Source organism: Passer domesticus, chromosome 5 (assembly GCF_036417665.1).
Source record: "Passer domesticus isolate bPasDom1 chromosome 5, bPasDom1.hap1, whole genome shotgun sequence".
Classification (NCBI taxonomy): domain Eukaryota; kingdom Metazoa; phylum Chordata; class Aves; order Passeriformes; family Passeridae; genus Passer; species Passer domesticus.
Window position 1 is genome coordinate 30,004,500 of NC_087478.1, and position 23,724 is coordinate 30,028,223.

A 23,724-nucleotide genomic window follows, 5' to 3' on the forward strand; every position below is an offset into this window, starting at 1 on the left:
TGTATAACACAATGATAACCTATAATGTTTTAAAAAGTGATTTAACATTCCTTTAAATAAATGGATCATAAAACCATCAGCATGGAGTGTTGTGAGGAAAATTACAATAAAAGAGATTTTTTTCAAGAAACAACAACAGTGTTCTGTGTTTTAAAAACACTATAACAACTTGTGTAATTGTAATATAATTGTAATTGTAATATAATTACAATTAATTGAAATTAATAAAATTAGATTTTTTTTGTTTATGTATCACATTATTATTTTCAGAAACCTGTCAACTACAAAATCTCTTGTTGTTTCTGTTGCCTTTTAAAAAAATTGACTACAGTAATTTTTAGCCAAAGACTCACAAATGATACTAATGTAGGAATTTGAGTACCTTTGAAAGCTACAAAATTATAATTTAGAATTAAGTGATAATAAAAAATCTATAAAGAATGGAATAAATGACAATATTTCCATGCTTATATTTTGAATGTGTCTGTGTATTTCTCATTTTATTGTACTTTATATATATACTAAAAAATACTATGTATTCTAAAAAAATCTGCTAAACATGTATGTGTAGTAGAGGGTAAAAGAATAGTTTACTTCAGCTGTGAAGGGGAAAACCAAGCTTTTTGTGCTACCTTTGCCCAGTCCTTGTTATTGAAACCAGCCTGATGTTATCTGTTTCTATCTCCTTACCTACTCATGTTTGAACAGTTTTTGGATTAGGGGAAAATGACCCCAGCAGTAAAACCTTATCTCATTTGTCTGTATCTACACTGATGAATAAAGTAGGACTAGAGAGCAAGCTCAAACGCCGAGCTCAACCATTCATTCTGCTTAATAATTTACATACTCTCTGGCATGGTTTTCACGTGTACCCTCCTACTCTTCTGGAAAATGCTTGGCATTGCAAGAACCAAGGGCCATTCCCCCACCCAGAGCTCTCTCCACCCTGCAATCCCGCACTAACCTACCATCACCTCTAGCACTATTCAGCAAGTCTTCCACCTTGAATACACCCACAAGCCCTGTCTATGACTCCTCAGAACCTGTAACAGATGCACTCAGTAAAAAGTTCTGTAAACAAAATTCCTGGCTTCAACATTCTTTCATTATTTCAAGTACATTAACTGATATATTAATTTCAAACATATTTATATATAAAGAAAATGAAAATTCATTACTATATCTTTGGATCCAAGGATTCTGTCCCAAGCACAGGCCCAAGGCTATTTTACATGGCTGTGGCCAGTCTGTGTCAGTTGTCCTTAGAGCTGAAGAGACTTCCCTGGCTGTTACAAGCAGGAGGTGTCACCAGTTGTTGCAGGGGTCAAGATGCAGGTCAACATTACTGCTGATACAGAAAGTCACTGAATTTTTCAAAGCCTAACTATTTACGGGTCATGCATTCTTAGTATGAGGACCTGGAGGGATATAGAGTTCATAGGAAATATTTTTTTTTTTTTTTAATCTAAAGAGACTTCACTAAGCATTTTGGATTCAGAATTGTTAAATTCTTTCCTTGGGCTAAACACATAAACAGTCAAGAAGGGCTCAACTTTTTAAAAGCACATTTGATGCTACCCTTTGAATGTATCTCACTATTCAAATGTTGCAGAGCATTATTGCTTTTCCTTCAAATCCAACAAGCTTAAATCAACAGCTTTCATATCTCAAGTAAACTGCCTCCCAATAAAACTATAGCTTAGCTGGGGCTGACAGTGATATCTAAAGCACCCAGCTAAAAATGTTAGTTTTGGATAGGCTTCATAGTGGGTGAATAATGCTGTTGGCATTATTAGTTTGTTTTAATCCTGTACTAAATGTGATGTGCATAAATTATCTAGGGAGAGTTTAAACCTATGCATATTGCCTTCCACCAGGAAGCTCCAACCTCTAAGCAGTGCGACAAGTGAATGCACCCCAGTAATCACATTTTTTTCCAGGCAATGGTTTCTGAAGGAAGAATTTGTGTCTTGTCATAGATTGAACTCTCTCTTGCTAGCCCATGAGACTGTCCAACAAGCAGTTTCTAGATTGGATCTTTTAGGAAATGGTCTTTAGGTTTCTAAAACATAATGGAGTTCAAATGGAGAGAAGGCAGTGTTTTTCAAGACAAAAGAATTCTGCAATCGTATACATTACTACAAAGCTCTAGACAGAAAAAGAGGGGCTCATTACATACAGACGTCTCCAGATTCAAAATAGCAGAAGAGTATGTGTCTTCTGAAACATTTTGATCAGTTTCATGTATGGAAAGAATAGAACCAAAAATTCAATATATATGCATCACTGAAAATTACTTTCAAAGGTCTTAGCAAAAGATGTTGTTCCATAAAAATAATATAAAGGCTACTATCTGAATTAGAATAGATGTAGGGAGTAGGGAACTCAGTGCTGAAGGAGTTAAGAATTATACACTTTTCTGACTAGGAAGTTGAAGGAGAAAAAAGCAGGGAGAGAATCTACCTGATCTCTACAAATCGAGCAAAATATGTTCAGCTTTGGAGAAGATAACTGCTTGTCTTTTGGCAAAATTATTTTGGTGTGTTTCAAAAATTGTTCTCTGCATGAGACATCCCAAGATTATTGTTAAATCAATGGTTTCCTACTGTTGTGAATGGCCTCAATTAAGAACCAGCGTAAACTTCATAGACTGATGAAAATACTTGTGTTAATACACATCTTAATCAACAGCTTATCTAACTATATAGTGCAGTGAAAGAAAATATTTCACTCATAAATTTAAATCATTAGTTCTTTGAATGAATAAATTTTATTTTCTTGAGTCAATACCTAGCTAATAGGTCAAAAAATCTAAGGAGCAACTTGAAGATTTAATTAAAAAAAGAAGACATGTGTTCAAAAAGTTAATTCAGAGGTAATTTTAAAGCAATGTCAAAATAAGGTAAAGATAAATATGTGACTAAGGAGAGCAAACAGAAGTCTTGGGTGTGGCTAATACTGTATCCCATTTCAGTAGAAAGAGATCATAACACTTATCAGAAAATAAAAGCTCTAAAATGTATCCATTTGGAATGAGGAGCATTGGGAAGAAAATATTGAGGCACTCCAGGAAGAAAAGTTCATTTTAATGTAGATGTCCAAATCTTAAAAATTATTGGAACACCATAGTCAGAAATAGCAGAAAATTGAACTTGATTGCCAAAAATGTCCTTTGAAATCCTCTTTCTGAGACTTACCTCTGAGAAAGAAACCTCTGATAGCACTGTGCATGCACACTTCCTCTCCAAGAAATTTTAGGTTCTCAGTAAGTCACTTTCATGACTTCCCTAGAAACTTCAAAACTTCATAATCAAGAGTAACTTTAGTTTAAACAAACATAATTAACATCATTCATGTTCCTTCTTTCAAAAAAAAAAAAGTTTATATAGTACTAATAGGTTAAAATGGACTCCTGTTTCTTTTACTAATTTGGATTTAATTTAGGCTCTAATCTCATCCACAAACTGAAACCATCAGATTATGAAAACTTGTTTATTCTTAATTTTCTATGTATAAGTATACATGTGAAGGTAAGACAGAGAGAAAGAAGACTTTTGTATTAAGGAGGTAAAGTAATATGGTAGGAAATAGGATTTGATGTAATTCTGATTGATGTCCCTTTCTTCAGTCTACAAAATACTGAGATACATCACAAATGTATCTCAAATAAAGTTAAGGAAGTCACTACACCCCATGAGCATAGGAATAGAGGGAGCCACTGCTGTATTTGCAAATTGCCCTTTTTCATAATCATGTTCCAAATTTGCAATGCATCAGTATCTTCCTTTTTTTTTTTTCTGAATCTGCATTTAAGCTTTCCAATTCTTAAAGTCAAATGTATTTATTCTGTAAGTCCAACACTTGGTGCATTTGACAAACTAGAAATAGTTCTTCCCCCCTTTCCAGTAACTGCAGTAATTCAATAACATGATGCAAAATAAAACATACTCTATATTAAACACTCTTATTGTGATAAGTGTTCCCAATGGTGTCTTTTATTTCTGCTTTATCTTCATTCATTGAAGGACTGCAGCTAAGGCCGATGTCAGATGAGGAGACATGAATAGAGATGATGGTGATGATAATTTGACAAAGTATAAATTCTTCCACAAAATGCATTTTCAGTCCCTTCAAAATGATGTGAGCACAAGCCAAATGTGCTCATTACCAGAATTTTCAAAATTTCATTACATACACACAAGTGTAGGACTATCATTATGCCTGTTTAATCTATTGCTCCTGACATTCATACAAAATATGTCAGTACATGAGTCGATTCCCAGCTTTCTCACAGATCCTAGGTTAGTGTCTTAACTTCAGGGTACAAGCAGAAATGGGAGAGCATTTTTAGCTTTAACTCTGTTGTATTTTGTTAGTGCTTTTAAACCCAGTGGTTCTGGAAAGGTTTTCTGAACCCCATATTATCAAGCTATTGCTTTCTCTGACTCAGTGATGTCTCATATAAAATGGAGTATCCCAACATGTGGATTTCCTATCCATAAATTTCCCAGCCTTCACACATCTCACCTCTTACGGTTCTTGCCTGAACTCAGGTTTGTCCTCTTTCTGACTGAGGATAGGAATGTGAAACAGTTTATTTCATTGTTTAAGTTATTGATTTCTCCTGGGGCTGTAGACATTCTGACAATAATGCAGAGAAGAAAGGAGATGAAGCTTCTCTTAATTCTGGTAGAATTGTCCTCTTTTCAAAACCTTTCACAACTTGGCATTTAGGATCAGAGATTTAATTCCTGTAAACTGAATTGAAAATGAAATCTAAGGTGCACAGTGCAAATGGATGTCATAACACTCAAACAGAAAGAAAGATTTGGCTTTCTTCAGCAGCTTTGTCTGGATCTGGTCCATCTTTGTTTTTTTCTTACCTGTGCTTCAATAAAATTGTTTATACAAGGCCACAAGACATTTACTCTCAAACTAAGTAATTTTTTTTTTCATTACACTCAGAACAAAGTGGAAAAATAAAACCCCAACTGCAAAACACTTGTTTTTCAGAATAAAAATTATTTCTATTGCTTCATTTGGAAGCTAAATTAAAAAATCAATTCTTTGCACAGCCATAACATATAATCAGTCTCATTGACATAAATGCCCTGAATTACACAAATTAATTGAAAACTATATTCCTCTGTTATTGCTGAGATCTGTCACAAGTAATTTTAGAATCACTTATTGATCTTTCATTATTAAGATTTAGAAAAGCATTCATTTGCTAATCTGAACAATTCTGAGTTCATTCACAATAAAAATAATTACCATACCCATAGCAAAAATTAAACACTCAGAAAAAAACACCAATAAATTACTCTAGATATTACTCCAATTTGGAAAGAGATTTCCTCCATCAGAATTTTTTGATTTTTTTTTTGGAGGGTGAGTTGCTTATTTGGATGGCCTTTAAAAAGGTTTTTAAACCCCAATATCTTCACCCCTTTTGTTCAGGATAATGACAGAAATGTATGACAAAAGTACTAAATAACACACTTCTCTAAGACAAAAAATTAACTGTATGTTATACATGCATAACAAAACATGAGTGTTGGTTGATAAACAAGAAATCAGTCTCATTGTGTTTACTCAAAACATGGCTATAATTTTCCAAATTTCTCTCCATAAAAATTCTCACCCAGAAAAGAATGGAAATTGAATTCATTATATATACATCCAATTTGCCTTATACATCCTTTGGGTGTCATTGACTTATTTTAACTGACAATTCTAAATGATCCATTTCACTACAAGAAGACTGGTAGGCAGGGATTCTAAATGAACATTACTTCTTTTACTGTATTTTTGTAACTCTGGTTAGCTAATTTTTTATGAAGTCTATAAGAAACTGAGAATATAGCTGTCATATATGGGAGAAAAACTCACTGAATACCAGTATTTCTTATCAAAGCAGAAAACAGCTGAACATTAAGTATTTCTACCTGTGCCAAGTCTGAACACATTCAGCAAAGAGATGTTGGACACATAAAAAAAATCTTCTCCATGAATATCCCAGCTCAGCTGCCAGCTGAGGGCAGGTCTGCAGTAGCTGCCTGGGTTCATTAGCTGTAGCTTTGGGCTTGTCAATGAATAAAACACTCCTCTTCCTGCAGAGCTTTATGGGGTTTCACACCATCTACAAGAAGATTCTTTATAACTTACACAAAATACAAGTACAGCAAAATTGTGCTATTTTTTAGCCTCTACTGGATATTATATCCACATTACAGGATCCCTTCAAAGCACACTTTTCAAATGGAGCATGCTAGCAACTTTGGAGTACTTTAGCAACCTGCAGTTAAGTGAAGTGACCAACAAAGTTTTGTCTTTATGTTTAGGTGCATACATTGGTGGGCAGGCAGGACCAGGCTGAAATTTCTCTCATTACATCTAAAATAAAATCAGGGAAGATATTGCAAACCTCATCTTTTCCATTTTTGTCACTGTTCAGTGTTGAAGGCTATAGAAGAAAGTCTGTTACCCTGGAAGTTCATAAGTTAGCATGCATCACATGGCTTTTTGGTTTTACTTTCTTCAGTTTAATGAACACTGTGCTTATCAAATGCAGAAGTATCACCCAAAATTTGAAGTCTGTGACAAGTTATTGTACTACAGGACATAGGGTGGATATAATGAACTATTGAGCAGTCAAAAATCAGCTAAAGGTGTTATGGTAAATCTGTTTTGAGTTCACTGATTCATTTTTACACAAAAAAGGATGACAATATGCAAATGAGGGAAAAGTCAGAAATAAGGACATTTCATTTACCTTTAAATTTAGATTTTTAAACTGCTGCTGTTTATACTTGTACCAACACACTGGCTTGTCTTTATCGTCAATAGCGAGAAATGGGTAGTTCCAGAAGATAATTCCATCAACCCATTTTAGATCTTTTTGATGAAATTAACTCTGTCCTTCAGATACCTATTTCTTATCACTGAGAATAAGGCCAAGATGCTTAGCTCCAATGCAGCTACTACTTTGCAAATTTCATTAGGCTTTATGAATCTCACATAGAGTAACTGAAATTCAAAATGCCACTGGCAAAGGCTCCTCCCCATGTTGAAACTTCAATGTGGATTGTTTGTGACCTTGTTGAACTTTCCTCTGATCTTGCCGCACACACAGAACACTATAAGCCCTTTGGAAGGGGCTGCTATATTTCACTGTGTCTGTCACTACAACTCATCACTGTTTGAAAGATTAAGGATAGGAAAAGTAGCTTGCAATCAGAGATGACAGGTTCTCTTAGCCATTCCTTTGTCCTCAGCCAAGAGCAGGTGTATTTTCTATCAGATTTGTGAAATTGTACTTTTCTATGAAAGTAGTTAAATGATTTTATGAATTATTACTGAAAAAATAAAACCAAACCATACCAGGAAACCTAACCCTCTGATATTCAGCTACCCCAGATTTGTGAATAGGTTGGCTCTTGAGAATAAAAATCCTGACAAAGCTGTGTTGAAATGTACGGTTATTTTTGGCCATTCTAACTGCAGTAGTGGTAAAATGTTCCTACATTCCATTTTATGGCCATGATGATTTTATACAAAACCTATACCCATTATTCCAGTGATTTGTATGGAAATATCTGTAGATTTAGATCTACAGAAACATCTGTAGATGTAGATGGTTAATGTGCAGGCTAATGGGAGCTACAGGGCAATAGTCTGCCCTTAATTCACTGACTTCTTTCAAAGATCCAGCTCTCTGTGCAGCCTATTAATCTACTAATGACTCAAACCATTTCTAAAGTATACAGGCATCAATTCCAGCCTTGCAAGAATTTGTTTGCATCTCACTGGTTTTCTTCAATGTCAAACCACTATCCACAGCATCAAGCTAGTCTATTTTAAGAAGTGCTTTCAGAAAAGATGTCCTTATCAGGAAAGATTTTTTTTATTTAATAGAAAAAAATATACACAATATAGAGTGCAGATGAACTAAAATTTAATGAAAAAAAATCTATTGATATTAAAAAAATCCCAAACAATTTGCTTCACATCCAACACCACACCACAATTCTTCAGGATATTTTCATATTGGAAAATTGAAAAGGTTTAGACGACTGCTTCTGACATCATTTGTTTCCATAGATAATCCTGACTACTACCTACGCAGAGTAATGGGGAAGGTTGCAGACAGCTATGGGTTCTCTGCATAGATCTTTTTGAATTGCATTTCTTTTCTTCCTTTTTGAGCTATTTAATTGCCTAGTTTTCAACTGCCATATCTTTGTGTCAGGGTCTGCAACTATCCTGTAAAGCAATAATGTCCTTCATAAATAGAATGGGAAAAATATTTTCTTCAGACAGCAGAGATAACGCAGTTTACACGTTACATCTGAAAAATGTACTTTTCAGAGAGAAACAGGGTTTCATAAATTTATTTCATTTCATAAATAGGGTTTTTTTGTTGAAAAAACAATTAAAGTACGCAAGACACAGCAGAGTATCCTAACTAGCCCACATGAAGAGTGGGTTATTTAGGATACTAAAAACAGTATAGCTGGGATAACAGATTCTAATTCCCAGCCAAAGAAGGAAAGCCAGGACTACCTTTGCATGAACTGTAATGTGCCTGTGGAGTCACAGCCTCAATTTAATGGCCTCACATTAAAAAAAATAAATTTCTGAATATATGATGTATTTGAAGGCAAAGATTGTTTATGATGTACCTAGTATACAGGAATTTTTAAAGTAAATACATCTTAAAAGCCAATATTTTTAAGTAATTTGGCTATGATAACTTCTATTTGAAAAGTTGCACAAGGAACTTCAAGGACTTTGTTTCCAACTAGCTGTTCTAGTTCTTTTCTGCGTATGTAAGGTTCTTATATAGCTTGTTCATTCTATATTAGAGCAACTAATATCTGAGATTTAAGTCCTCCTCCTCTTGGCCTCATCTTCATCTATTCAGGCATGCTGGCTGGCTGCCACTGCTCTGCAGCTGTCTAGGCTCTGTCTCTGTAGCTAGGGCAGTAGCCACACTCTGTAACCTTAGTTTGACCATAATTTGGACTGCGTCTTTTGCTATTCCTTTCTGATCTTATTGTATGGTTGGATTCCAACCTACTTCATAGTATATTAGCTGGAGATCTTCAGATTAACCCAATGCTCTAAAAAACCCAGGGTGTCAGTGCTATGAGAAGCAAAAGTCTCTAGGACAAGGGATGAATGACTCCACAGTAGACAGAATCACTACAAAGGAAACAAAAAACTATGTTTAAAGCAAAATATTTTATTCACATGGAAGTGTAAGGTAAATCAGATATTTGGACACAAAATTCAGAATAATCTTGTGCATCGATAAATGCAGTGTCAGATTATTTCAGGTTACCAACTCAAATAATACTGTTAATATCTGAAAAGCATTGAATAAGCCTGAGAGATCCAAGATGCACATTGATACACATTTTCAGAACAAAAGCACACTAAGATATCCAAGATTGCTTTACCTGGCCAATAGCTTCTGGTACTGTTGTATGATGTGCATGAGTCACAGCAAACGACAAAAGAAGATCCAAAAATTTTACAGAATCCTTACTTGTCTTTAGGAGAAACTCAGGAAAGTTTTTTTCACTATTTTTGTCAGGAACTTAGTGATTAAAATATATTTTTAAATGTATTTTTCAAGTTTCTAGGAATTTCATCCTGTAGAGAACTGCAAGACAGAAACTGACAGTACATTTCACATGATGCCATAATTTTTGTCTGTGTTCAGATGGAGCTTAGAGAATGACTCAGTTCTCTCTGAAATATCTGCAAAGCATTTCATCAGCAGACAAGGCACCAAGAAGGGTCCACAGGTTGCATTGACTCTTGTCTAGAACAAGAGTTTACACATATAGTTTACACCTGAGCCCTTCCACATAGATGCCTAAGATGTCTCAATTTGCACCTAAGTCTCACCCTAGACCACAATAAATTGTTGTAGAATTCAAGTTATTTGATAACAAGTAGATATTTGAATACCAATTCAGGATCAGACTTGTGCATCCACAGACATTACTGACAATGAGACAATGACTGACAAAAAAAATATAAATGGGAAAAAAGAAACTATTCTTACTGATTTTGTGGAATAAACAAAACAAAACAGTGTGATCCTGGGGCACCAGCAGGAGTTACATCAGGCCTTATTGTTAAAGAACAAGAAAGTCACCAAAAAGTAAGAGGACATATATGAATACCTTCAAACACATTGCCATTGCCATTTGCTCGGAAAACAGGGTTTGGATTAACAATCTGAGACCTTCTCCAAATAGAAAGTTGACTTCTGCTTCCTTATAGTGCACTTTAGAACCACACATGTAAATATTGTGTGTTTTCTTCTTCAAAAGTCTTGTGGTGTTGATTTGTGTGTTAGGAGAAGAACTTGTTTGGCATGTGTCCCCTAAAATGTAGATACACATTTTTGACCTAATCAGTAAAGAAAGTAAATACATTATATACTGATGATTTTTACAGTTTTGAAGCATGCCAAACACTTGTATTCCAACCATACTTCTATTTCTAAAGTTTTACCCACTCTGTAAAAATGTGATTATCCTAGAAGTGAGTTGCAAAGTAAACCAAGATTATAATAAGAAGAAATAATTACATGAAGTGAAAGCTCTTCATGTATGATTTTGATCATATACTCCAGTGTTTTCATCACAATGAATAACAAGTGAAGTACTGAAGATTAGTTCAATGTACTCATGGTATTCAAGAAATTCATTACGTTCTGTAAACCCGCTCAGGAGTTGGACTGTCATGTTACCTTGAGTGCAGAATATGATCCCATCAGAGTATGCTCATTGATGCTTAACCATTCTGAAAACCTATCTATGCTCAAGGGTCTTATTCAGAGTACTATAGCTGCAGGAGGGTTCACTTGTAGTTCCTTAGGCAGCCAGCTTTCAAACAAGCAGGGGTTTAAGTGCCTCCAGGATGAAATTCAGAACCCTTTAGGGGGAAGCCTTTTCCTTTTTCCTGATGGTAGATCAAAGAGCTTTGGAAAAACTCAGGCATGATGTTTGTCTGAACAGTTAATCTAAGTTATGTGCATTAACAGGCACCTTCATCCCCTGAGAATTAGAGAACGGACTTAACATTTGAGTACAACCAGATAATGAAGGATCCCTCCCTTCATGCACAATTAGCGAGTGTGACCACAAAGAGTTTCTAAGACCTTCCTCTGTTCAGACCTCCTACAGCAGAACCTAAATCTCAGTTATATAGTGTGAGCCTGAGCTGAACTATTTATTCTTCACTTTTCCTGTTGAATCTGAATCACAGCACAGAAAAAGACTGAAATACTCAAAGGATTCATGAGAAAAAGTAAAAGAGATCTGTTTCTATCCTAATTATAAGGGTGCTTCCCTCTGAGTGATGCCTTCTTACTTCTGACTCTGCATATTATTCTAAGTATTATTTGCATTATTTACAACAGCATGTTGCCAACAACTTTTTAGATTACAATTATTGCTATATTGAATCGTTATATTAAAAATACTTAGGCAGATTCTGGAATTTCATATAAAAAGCAATTTTTTTGGCTACTTCATTTCATCTTATTTTAAAAGAAAATAAAAATTAGTAAGTCAGAAAGAAAATTCTCCTATTACCTAAGAAGTTCTGTAATCTAACAAAGTTGGGGATATCTTATAACACAATGGTAACTTACAATTGTATACATGGGTCTAAATGGAGAAACTGATATAAAAAATGGCTCTAGACTGACCAAAGTCTTTCACTAGGATTATAATGAAAAGATGAATCATGCCTCAAAACAGCAAATGGCAATTAAAATTTTTTCATGCATTTGTAAGCTTTAAAACTTTGCCATTTTTTTTGTTTTAGCAGTCATAAAATGAGATATGAAAGGAAAACATCCCCAACAGTCAATACATAGAAGCAGAATTTACATATGTGCACGACTAATTAATGTCCAGTACCAAAGTAAAACAAATATTTGAAAAATACCTAAAGAATAAAAACAGGAGTTACTTTTTAAGATTTACAGAGACTGTTCAAATGAACCACATTATTTCTGCAGCCAGCAACATGGACACATGCAAATTTTTGTTAATGGATTTTGAGAATTTAATATGTTTCTTTCCTAGGTACTGTACTGTAGCAACTAATATTGTAACTGCCACTGTAATTATAGCAAATAATACAGCAAAAAAAATTGATGCATGTGTTTTGCTTTATGCTTTTTCAGTGTAAATGCAGAGAATTTTTTAGACAGAATTTTTGGAGACAGATTTTTAAAAGCATATTTCAAAGTAAAGTGAGGAGCAAAAGTCTTCACTGTTTTTTTTGCTATTTTTGTTTGTGGGGTTTTTTTTTGTTTTGTTTTGTTTTATTGGTTGTTTGGGGGTTTTTTTATTTGTTTGCTTTGTTCAGCTCCACAAGAATTAATACTACAGTGGCATCAGTTATTTCCTGTGATTCACCTGTGTGGTTTAACAAAATAGACAGATGTCAGAAGATCAATTCAAGTACTTCTCTGGTGGAAAGATGCCACTTTCTCTTTTGAAAAAGGCCAAAAACTTATTTTCTGTGCCCACTCTCACAAAAATATCTCATGTTCTTTCCTTACAATCAATATAGTTCTATAAGAGATTAGAACCTAGCAAGAGGAGTTACCAAATGGTATCAATTTCCTTGCATGTTCATGCAAGATTTCACACTTTCTGTAGTCAGAAATTTGAGAATCATAAGCGAGAGTTGAACAGAAACACTCTTTAGGACTCTTTTAAAATGGATCTACTAAGATCAACACATTCTTTTATTCATTGATATTGGCCTTTCCCTTCCATTCTCTTTGCTCATGGTAAATAAAACAAAAATAGTTCCATTATCTTAATATAAATATAAATTACACAAAAAAAAGAAGTCACTTGCGGCACAGGCAACCGTGGTCAGCGTGGTAGTTGCAGGCAGTATAAACAAAGTAGCATGGAGGGTGAAAAGTGTGCGCAACTAGTTTTCTATTTTGGCAACTGTAACAAAGGGCCATGTTGCTCCCTGGATTTTGGTCACATGTCTTTAGGTAAAATCCTTTTTCACTCTACTGCAATAATGATTTGTATAACTGAATATGCCAAACTGCCTTTCCAACAACAACTTCAATACTGCTTCAGAGCTGACAGGCATGAACTGCTGCTGTATTTCCAGTGTTATTAGGCAAAGCAGTGATCTGGGAGTTGAGTTCATCTGTGACCTACCTGAGTTGTTACCCCACTTCTAGAAGAGAGGCTTGTTATCTCTCCCAGGTTTCCAGATGGCTTTTCAATTATCTATTTAACTTGTACAGTTCTACTGAGTAACTGCTTCAGCTGATAACTGCCAGCTGCCCCAAATTCTCTGTCATGCCTGATAGAGATCTTTCAAAGTCGAGTCTGTTCCTGTAGTTACAATGTGCTGTGTTCTGTGTCACCATGAGCTGTAAAAGAAAACAATTTGATTGGGCCATGGTTGATGGCTACAGAGAAAACTAACGTCAATGGAAAAACATGCTCTGGATATATATTATCATAGAAATCCACGTTCTAGTTATATTTATATGAATTTTATCACAAAACCTGAAGTACATGTATCTCTTTCACTAACAGGCCTAGGATTAAATGTCATGCTAGTGACAGAGCTATCTGTGTGTACGAATGAAGGTGGAGTGAGACGCAGGCTGACAATTACTAGTTGTTGATATAAAGCTTGCAGAAGGTGATCTAGATGATTTGCCAATATAATACTTATGTTATTACCCTGTGTATCACTGGGAGATGACAAGAATACACATCACACCCGCCTGCTTATAGACATGAGAGGAGTTTGAGATGTGTATTTATGGAACCAAAATCAGTGCAGAAAAAATAGCACACAATCAGAATGTAATTCAACATAGACCAGAAGAACACATGATCGTAAACATGCACCCTTTAGACTCAGACTCTGGGACAAGAAGACACAACCTGTAATGTAGCAGAGAAGTTCTAAGCTTAGAAGAGGACCTGTAAAATTCTGGATTCAGCTAAAACTGTTTAACAAGTGGCATGTGGGGGAAAGGGACTATTCCAGTAGGGGACTTACCCAAACAGTTAGTGGAGAGACTTACAAAAAGTACCATCAGGTATTCAACATTTGTAGCATTTTCTTTTTCTCTAGTGAAAAAATAATATTTAAAAGTCTTTTATGTTAATATCACTAAAAAAACCTCAAGCTGTTACAACCAAAACAGGATAGTGTTTAACAAGCAACCTCACAAAAATCTATCAAATGGACAAAAAATTAACAAGAAAGGTGGCTCTTGTTGTACTTATATTAGATGACTTAATTTCTTCTTAACAATTAGTTCACTGAAAAATACAGAATGCCACACTCCCATATGCAGATAGACATGCACACAGAACTCTGAACCTTTAGCAGCTTCTTAAAATTCACTCAGAAATTATTTATTGCTATCACTCGTTAAGCATTTTTAATCTGAATAAGGGACTTCCTACAGCAAAGGTGTACCAAGACTGGAAAGATGCAAAATGCCAACAGGGCTTTTCAATCTGCAACAGAAAACCAAATCACTCCAGTGCCTTCACTCTGCAAGCAGTCACAGAGGAGAGTATTCACTTAAAAACATGATATCACTGTAATCAAAGTCCAAGTAAAAAATTAATTCATACATCAGCTTCTACTCTGAGGGCTCATGGTAATTTTTGTGACTTTAAGCAGGCTGGAGGCTCTTAGCATGCTGTACCTGAACTTGTGCCAACTGTAGGCCAGAATCCCACACTGTTATACCTGCAGCTAGCTTATGTTCAGACTCTGCCTTGGACTAGAAAACACCAAATGGAATGAAACACACAGCAACAGTGAGTCAATGAAAATCACCTTTCCTACAGAGAGTGGTCTGAAAAGAGGTATTGAAAGAAGGTGCATGAGGAACACAGGTATATACAGAAGATGTTTATACCTGTAATGGTTAACATAATACAATCTTCTATTTCTATATATATGTTAATATATGTAGTATAATATAAATAAAAATTTATTTACAAGCACAGAATATACCAACTTGCACTGTATGCAGCACTGTGTTACATACAGCATGCAGTATGTACTATGCAGTACAGTAAATACTGTCTGTGTGATATACCTTCTCATATATAAGTGTAAAATTATAAATTTTACACTGTGTAAATTTATTGTGTATAATATATAGGATATATTTATAAATTAAAAATATATCTATATATATATATTTATTTATTTTAGTTAGGGCATATCCATGGAGGAAATAGAAGTATGCAGTGAAAATGAGGAATCATTTCTATCTTCATGTATTTATTTTTCAGCTCTCTTTGAAAATTACTTTCCTAAAATTATATAAAACAGCAGGCAAACTTTACTATTTCACTGTAAAGGGCATTGTAGACATGCTTTGCATTTTACAGGAACTGTCTGAGGTCCTATATGGCCTACAATTTTCTTCAGGGCATAAAAAGTGTTTGAATATGGAAGACAGATTTAGACTGCTGTAATGCCACGTATACAACTTTGATTTCAGCCCTGGAAGCTTTTTTAACAAAAGATTTTACATCAAATTTCATCCTAATTTCAACATTTTTTACCCCGTAGATGTGGGCCTGCCTGGAAGAGTTTGACCATGGGCACCAGTACCCAAGCTTTCTTTGCTTGCGTGCCCAAGTCATGGCTCAGTGTCTGTTCTCCCCTCCAACAAACAGGCTTAGTGGGCTCCTCGTGGGTCCTTGGTGTTCCAAAGCCTGTAGTGCAACTGCTGCCAGGACAGACACCGTGACTGGGAGCGTGCTGGGCATGGGCTCCTTTGACATACTTGCACAAGAGATGACTGGTATTGCTACCTAAATTAATGCAACTCTGACTTCCACTTGCTGCCCTGCAGTCACCATGTTTGCTCCTAAAAATGCCCCTGGACTCAGATACATAACTCAAGTACTACTTAGCATATGCAATGTCACAAATTGACTCCACGTTGCTCAGTTTGTTTTGGGAAGAACAGTGTTTGCCCTCTCTACCAGTGAACTACTTACTGTTCCTTATGGGTACAGCGCCAGAATCTGCCCAGAGACTGTAGGGAGCTGGCTGCTTTACAGACATGTGACAAAGTATTCCCTCCTGAATCTGTAAGAGGTGGCCTGGACATGGATGATACATAAATAATACCAATAACATCCTAAAGAATGAAGGAATGCTTAAGTGTTACATTACTGGTATTTCCAGGTCTGTGTCTTCTGATTTAATGGTTACAGTTTAAAACATAGAAAAGTTCCTAACACTTCTCACATAAAAGAAAATAAACTATTAAGAAAAGGAGACAAAGAAACCTGATTTCTATTAATTTGTGCTTCAGACAGCAGTGGTCTGTGGATGGATTCTTTGATGTAATTGCCATTCATGACGCTGGTTTTTTGAGGGGGTCATATGCTCCTTTCCAAATTATTTTTCGAAAACATTTTGTTAATTGTGGCTGATTCTAGCTAAGGGATTCAAATGTTATTAATGGAAAATAAACAGACAAAAATAAACTGCACAAGTTCAAGTCTTTCCTTCCTTTACTAGCAGCTCAGGAAACTACAATACTCCCAACTACAGCCCAAGTTCTCCTCCTGTCTATGCACTGACAGTCTCAGTTCCTAACATGCCTGTAATGATCCTGATCATAAAGCTCTAACAAAGTGCTTGAAATCAAGATTTTTTTTTGTTGTTGTTGTTTGGGTCTTTTTTTTTAAATATTATATTAACATTTCTTTTTGTATATTTTTCCTTTTGTACCTTTCACAACACAATGTCAACAACTAGTCTTCTCACAGTACTTAAGTACTGCACTTAATGTGCTACATTTAGACGAGTATTATGGTAAAGGCTTTAATTATGCAATTATATGATTATGTTTATCTATTTCCTTACAGGATTTTAGCCTTAAGGATAGGATTTCTGGACAATTTAGCAGTCACTTTCATAAATATGTTTATCATACGTACAAAACACTTCCCATAACTTTTTTTTTCTTAAGGAGACAAAAAGACGGCAAATGCTGAGGTGACCAAGATTTTCATCAGCAACTCGATGCTGACGAGCCAAATTTCAGTTCCCGTTTCAGAAGGCGAAGATCCTGCGTTGAGCACAAAACGAATTAGGTTAATTTACTTTTCATTTTCCCCCTAACACGAGGAAACTGGTACACTGTTTTCTAAGACGTTCTGTGTACCAGAGAGGGCAAACTGCCTTTAATGTGAAATACTTGGTACCCTCAGTGCTGAAGAGGAGGAGATCGAGGTGGGACGATCACGCCGGGCTGCCAGAAGCGAGATGTCCCGCTGTGCCCGGCCGCAGCTCCGGGCGCGGGGGCTGCGGGTGCGGCGGGGCGGGCAGGAGGGCGGGGAGCGCTCACGGCTGGCCCCGGGGGCGCAGGGCCCGGCGCTGCCCGCCCGCCCCAGCCCAGAACATCCCGTCCTGTCCCACCTCTCGCGCTGGCGCTGGCTCCATCCCCTTCTCCCCGGGCCGGCGCCGCGCCCCCGCCAGCCCCGCGGAGCCGGGTTGGGCAGCCCGGGAGGCGTCTCCTCTGCAGCCCCCGCCCCCCCGCGCCGGTGCTGAAGCGCCTCGGCCGCTCCCCGCCAGCACCCCCGGGACAGCAGCACCCGGGCCTCCCTCCCTGCCGCCCGGCCCGGGCTCTCCCGCCGCTACTCCGCTGCAGAGGACACCTCATGGAAAATAAATAAATTAATTCCCCCACTCACCCCCGCGGCCGGGAGAGGAGCCGGCGGCGGCCGCGGGATTAGATCCAGTCCGAGCTAGAGACCAGGTAATGTAACCTACCCGCCAGGAGGGAGGAGGAGGACGAGCAGCGAGGCCGCTGAGGTTGTCCCCACCGGGGAGGGCTCCGGGGGACGGAGAAGCGGCTGCCGCAGCCGGGGCGCGCCGGCGTGGCCCCGGCGGGCTGCGTGCGAGCGGCTGCCCCCGCGCTGTGCGCGCCTCACTGTCAGTCACACACACACACCAGCCGCCGCCCACTCAGGGAGGGAGGGATGGATGGATGGATGGATGGATGGATGGATGGATGGATGGATGGATGGATGGACGGACGGACGGACACCGCGTGGGACGCAGCTGTCGTCCCCAATACCAAAGCAGCCACCGCAGGGAGACGCCGCACGCCCCGCCGTGCCCCGCTGCCACGCGGGCGGGCGGCTCTGACAGCGGGGCAGGGAGGGAGGCGGGCGGCGGGGCCGGGCTGAGGCCGCGGCTCTGGGGGGAGCGAGGCGCGATCCCGCCCCCGCGCTCCGCGCGCATCCCCGCGGGGCGGCGAGCCTGCCAGCGCGCCCATCCCGAGCGGAGCCGCGGCCCCCGCCCCGGCCAGCTCCGCCGGGAAGTGTGGGCGGAGAGCAGCGGAGCACGAGCCGTGCCGCCGCGCTTGCCGTCATCAGAAACGGGCCTGCAAGAAGCTGTGAGCGGGGTGACCTTGGAGAAGGTGGATCTGGATGGAGCCGCTATTGCTCCGTGCCAGCTGCAGTTCCGTGCTCTGGGCCGCTCCGAGTTCCGCGACTCGTGCGTTGTTATCTCGAAACGCTGTTGGCTTTAGTTGTGTACAGAGGTTCTGGTATAAGTAGTACCAGAGCCACGAAAATAGTCCTCCATAATTCTCTTTACTTGACCTCCGCTAGCACACAGTCCTTGAAGGGAACGGTCTGAAGAGTCTCCCTGGCAGGGAGCAATTGCCTAAAAGGCAGTAAGTCTTAGGAGAATCTAAGAAGTTGCCCTGCTCACGTTTCAGAGACCCTGCTACCTCTGGGAAAGCACGTTACCTTTCAGTCCTGCAGGGTCACAGAGCTGTCACAAATTCTCCACTGCCTTTCCAGTGAGGTCGATAGGAAGACAAAACAAAGCAGAAAAACATTTGCAGATACCTGGATTTTCCAGTGCCAGCCTGAGCTTTCAATAAAGGAGTCTTACTGAAATTGTTGCTGAAAGCTGCTTTGGTAAAAAGAGAAATGCTAAAGAAAGCTGGTACCTCATGAAGATGTCCATGCTAGTTTTGTTGGTCTCCATAATAATTGCTCATGTTTCCATAGTGGTTCCCATCTGTGGTTCTCAAGTTACTGATCAAATAGTAATGAAAAGGTGTTTGCGGCTTCCAGTGCAGGAATGGGGCCATAAACTTAATCACACACCAACTGAGCCAACAACTTGAGAGCCTTAGCTCTGTCTAAATGAATCACGACAGAAAAGTTAGTCATTGAGACAGAGGGATGTACACTTATATTTGAAAGGAGGAAGACACTGACACATAATTCAAGTGAGATATACTTTTATGTACAAGTAGTAAATATGGGAATAATGCATAAGTGATTCCCTTTTTATTTTTAAATTGGATCTCTCCTCTCTCCTTGCATTATTGTCTGCTTACTTTGAATAGGGTACTTGAGCCTGAGTGCTGAACTCCTTCTACATGATGGAATACATTTAGAGAAGAGATGATACTCGAGATGTTTCTATTATTTGTGCAATCCATTACAGAACTGTAACTCCATGTGACTGCAAGGCCCCAGCTAGCTTAGTTTGCAGCATAGTGTTTACAATGTAAGTGGCTTCAAAGCAAAACAGCTGATCATTTTGAATAGGCAGAGGGATGGCTGGAGGTTATGTTTTTTATTTTATTGCAGCTTTAAATAATTTTGTCAGTGAAGAAAACCTGATTTTATTTGTATTATGGAGATGTAGAATAGCCAAAATACGAAGTGTGGTTTTCATGGAAGGTCTTTATGCATGGTGGGAAACCAAATTCACACATTTTATAGATAGGAAAACTTTGGATTTTGTCATGATACACTGATCTGAACATATATTTCATGTGCAAAGGGGGACACTTTGAAATATTACAAAAGGAAATATTAAAAAGAAACCAGAATGTAGTTAAATATTGTGGCTCTGCAGCTGCAGTGAGGAGTGAAGGAGTTCTTTTTCAGCAATTTTCATTGTAAATAAATGCATTGTTATAGTATATTTAAAAAGCTACCTTCCAGCTCTTTAACCTTATTTAATCTGTCATTTTCTGTAGTCTATATTCTATTTAAGCTTACTCAACTCTTGCTATGGCAGAATTCTTCTAGAATCCAAGTTTTATCAGGGCAGGAGATCTTTGGGCAGCCTAAATTTATGGACAGGCAAGTTAAGAGAGAGAAAAAAACATTTATTGAATCACAAGCTAGTATTTTTTAAAAAATTTTTTCTTTCATTACTCTTCATTCTTGGATGTGGCTCACTACATCATACTTCTATTTCTTGATTTTTTTTCCTGGCATCTGAGTCCTTTTTTTTTTTTCTTAATTTTAGAAAAACATTCACTCTTGTATCCTTTGTTTCTTAAGTAAATTTTCTTGTTCTCTTTTTGCACTAAGGAGGTGTCTTTATTTCCAATAAATATGGTTATTGTTGCACCCATTTTATTTCAAGAAAAGAGACTGTGACTTACCTGATTTTATTTCCTATTGCACAATCACATGATGCTTTTGAAGAGTTGCATTTTTCTTGAGGACAAGTTTGCTTTAGCAAGGATAGTGTCTGAATATGATTCTCAATTAAATTGTATCCCTTAACACCATTTGCCAGAATTGAAGCTGTCAATTTTCTTGTATGAGAATCAAGAAGAAGGTTCTTGGGCCATGCTAATAATCTGTGTTGTTAAATGAATTTTATGTTTCAGGGTTGGTATAATTGTAAAAAATGTAATTATCTTTTGAGTTTTATTAAAATGGTTAGGTCATAGCTATAAAACATTGATGGAGAATGTTACCAAATTCTGTGTCTGTTTGTGTAATATATATATAGGGCATAGTGTTTGCATAGCACCAAGGAGCTGGTTAGATAGGAAAATATTATGTCATTGACCAACTGTTTTATGTGTCAAATGAACACGAGGAACTGGCTGAGTCCCACATATGCGTCTCAGTCCAGACCTGCATTCCTTGACTTGCATGTATTTGTGAACTGTTGGGTCAGCTTCTCTAATTTTATGGTGAATCTTGGAACATTTGTAGAAAAGTTTGCAGTATTTAAACAGAAGTAATTTGCCTGCAGGAGTAAGGAGACAATATTCCATGACTTAAAGAGAAGAAAAGGTTGGACAAACTGACTGTGCTCCTCTATTTGCCTTTACAATCTATCCAATAATTTTTCATATTTCTTGGTCTTATGGTCATGCAATCAAAATCTTGTTAAACTCTTATTGAAAAGCAAAGGGTTATCTAACAGTGGCTGATAAATTAGAAAGAGTCACAGTCTTTATAGCTTGGTTTTTATCTTTGCAATCTTAAGATTTTTAAGTAAAAGTATTTTAGGGGGGGTGGTGGTGGTGAGGAGGCAGATTCATCATCATTAGCTCCTTGTGTAGATCTTAGTTTTGGTTTATGTGTTGTCTTTAAGAAGTTCCTTTATTTGTACATTTTCAAGGTCAAGTTTCCTGTTCCATGCTAATATTTTAGGGGTTTTTTTTGGGACACAGTGCTCTTCTGTCTTATAATTTATATGAAGAGCTTGATATAAATGAAGAGGTTTCCACAAAGAGCTGATAAAAATGAATAAGCATTTCCAAAAGGATATGAACATAACTAGGCCTCTTTAGAAAGTTCCCAAAAGTGAAGGAGGAAAATAATGGAAAAGAATTGAGCTTTATCACAATATACTCTTTTTCTTTGCGGTTGTAAGACTTAAGATCTTAACAAATGGAATTAATTTTAATTCATAAAGGCAAGGAACACTAGAGAGCAAACTTAAGCCAGGTTAATTTTTTTAATTTTCAATTTTTTTTTATTTCTGATACATTTTCTTTCAATCTGGTGTCATAATTATTGAATGTTAGCTAATGAATGTATTACAGTTCCACCCAACACAAACCAGTGCTTTGAATAATAGTGTAAACCATATAAATTTTGCTATGAATTTTATATACTGTAGGAAACTTGTACTTTTAAGTCACCTGTCAAGAAACCACAGGATGTCCAAATATTGTAGAAGTTGGAATATTTGAGAATAGGTGGATTTGACATTATTTTCATATGGTTACTATGAAACATAAAGACAGTATCAAACTCCACAAAAACCAGAAAACAGTCAAAGCATAAAATTGTGCAGACTGGAGTTGCCCAAACATGCAAGATTGTTTAAAAAGTGTTTGTTTTCTTTCAGCATGAATACTTGTATCCCCCAAAAGAACACTTTCTAGTTGTTTTGACTGCAAGCTTGGTATTATATTTCACTTGTATCTTTCTTTAAGGTTTTCCAGTGGAAGACTGGTGTAGGTGATGACCAAGGTTCAGAAAGCATGTTGCACAGAAGAAGATTCACAATGACTGTATTTCATAGGTTTTTTTATTTATATATTTTTAAAGTCTTGGTCCTTCAGAGTAGCTCATCTTCCCATACCTGGAAGCAGATTCCTTCTGCAGCTTCAGGTGTGACCATTGTGTAGGGTCCTTCCATCATGTGGCCTCAGGATTAGCAAACCGTTGGCAACATTCCCAAGTTTGGCACCCAGGGATAGCACCTACAACAAAGAGTTGAAATGGTGTTCAAGATGTGCTTGGCATCAAAGAACTTCAGTGTTTCTGTCACTGCAGTGGTGGTAGTGACAGTGCAATGAGGTATGTTGCCTCTTCCATATGGTCTACAGTTTTAATCAAAATTAGTAAAATCGGTCACAAAACAGTAGTACATAATCCCAAAACATAGATTTCTCCACCCGCCATAGAAATAGGTTAAATTAGGGTTTTAACATTCATGCTTGCCACTCTGCATTTCAACACTCTTGGAGTGTACAGTACAAGCAAAAAAGTGACAAAAAAAAAAAGACATCTCAGTTTATCCATTGTGTGAGTTTTAACTTCATAGTGTCACCTTCAGAGCTTTACTTTTCAGTTTCTGTGTTCTGAAATCAAGAAATACTGAGAACAAGTATTTATTTTAAAATACTAAAAACATGTGAAGAAAGAATCCAAAAAGAAATCCCCATTTTTTGTGCTGACAAAAATGGCAAAAACATACATGCAAAATGTGTGTTTGATATTTTTTTAATATAGCTGGTTCCTACTGTAATGTATTTGATTAGTATTTCAGACAGAGAAATGAGCATATGCTTACTTGCAGCATATGTTTTAGAGTGTTTTTTAAACATTAGAAATTAGGTTCTGTGTGGTATTCCTTTCAAAACTCTGGAATAACAATATAAATACTTGGTGGTGAAGCTGAGAAGTTTTGAAGTGATACAGGACTGTGTTCAAACTACCAGCTTTAACAGTCTGTCTTCTGAGAGACATAGCTGATTTTCTTTGATGATCTTATTGAGATAGAAATTGGATAAAAATATGGGATATTTTAACAGTTACCTTTGCTATTGAATTAAAAATGCCACAGGAGTTGTCATTACTAGATTGAGCTCCTATGATTTGCATTTTTGATATGGCCCTTAGGGCAGGTTCACAAAAGAAGCCAAGAAAAGAACAACTTAATGATGCAAATCAACTCCCCTTGGTAATGTGAATGTCTGATTTCTTAACAACTGGAATTTTATGTGCTAAATTCCTTGATAATTCAGCCTTTGCTGAGTATACTTTCCACTGAATAGATCTTTTCTAGAATTTAATTGCTTTTGCATGCTCTGCTGGGGATGGATTCGTGTCTGAATCTGGATTGTGGACC

General features: G+C 37.4%; 2 protein-coding genes across 3 annotated transcripts in view; one reads left to right on the forward strand and one right to left on the reverse strand.

The window, feature by feature from the left end:
• The window catches only part of LOC135301944 (uncharacterized), a 143,850-nt gene extending 126,535 nt beyond the window's left edge, over positions 1-17,315 (reverse strand). The window contains 1 exon segment of the mRNA XM_064422528.1: positions 13,227-17,315. The gene's annotated coding sequence lies outside the window, so the exon portion shown is untranslated.
• A 313-nt stretch (positions 17,316-17,628) lies between these two features.
• The window catches only part of SLC16A7 (solute carrier family 16 member 7), an 82,508-nt gene continuing 76,412 nt past the window's right edge, over positions 17,629-23,724 (forward strand). For both annotated transcript variants that reach the window (XM_064422527.1, XM_064422524.1), the window contains exon 1: positions 17,629-17,836. The gene's annotated coding sequence lies outside the window, so the exon portion shown is untranslated. The remainder of the gene's footprint in view (positions 17,837-23,724) is intronic.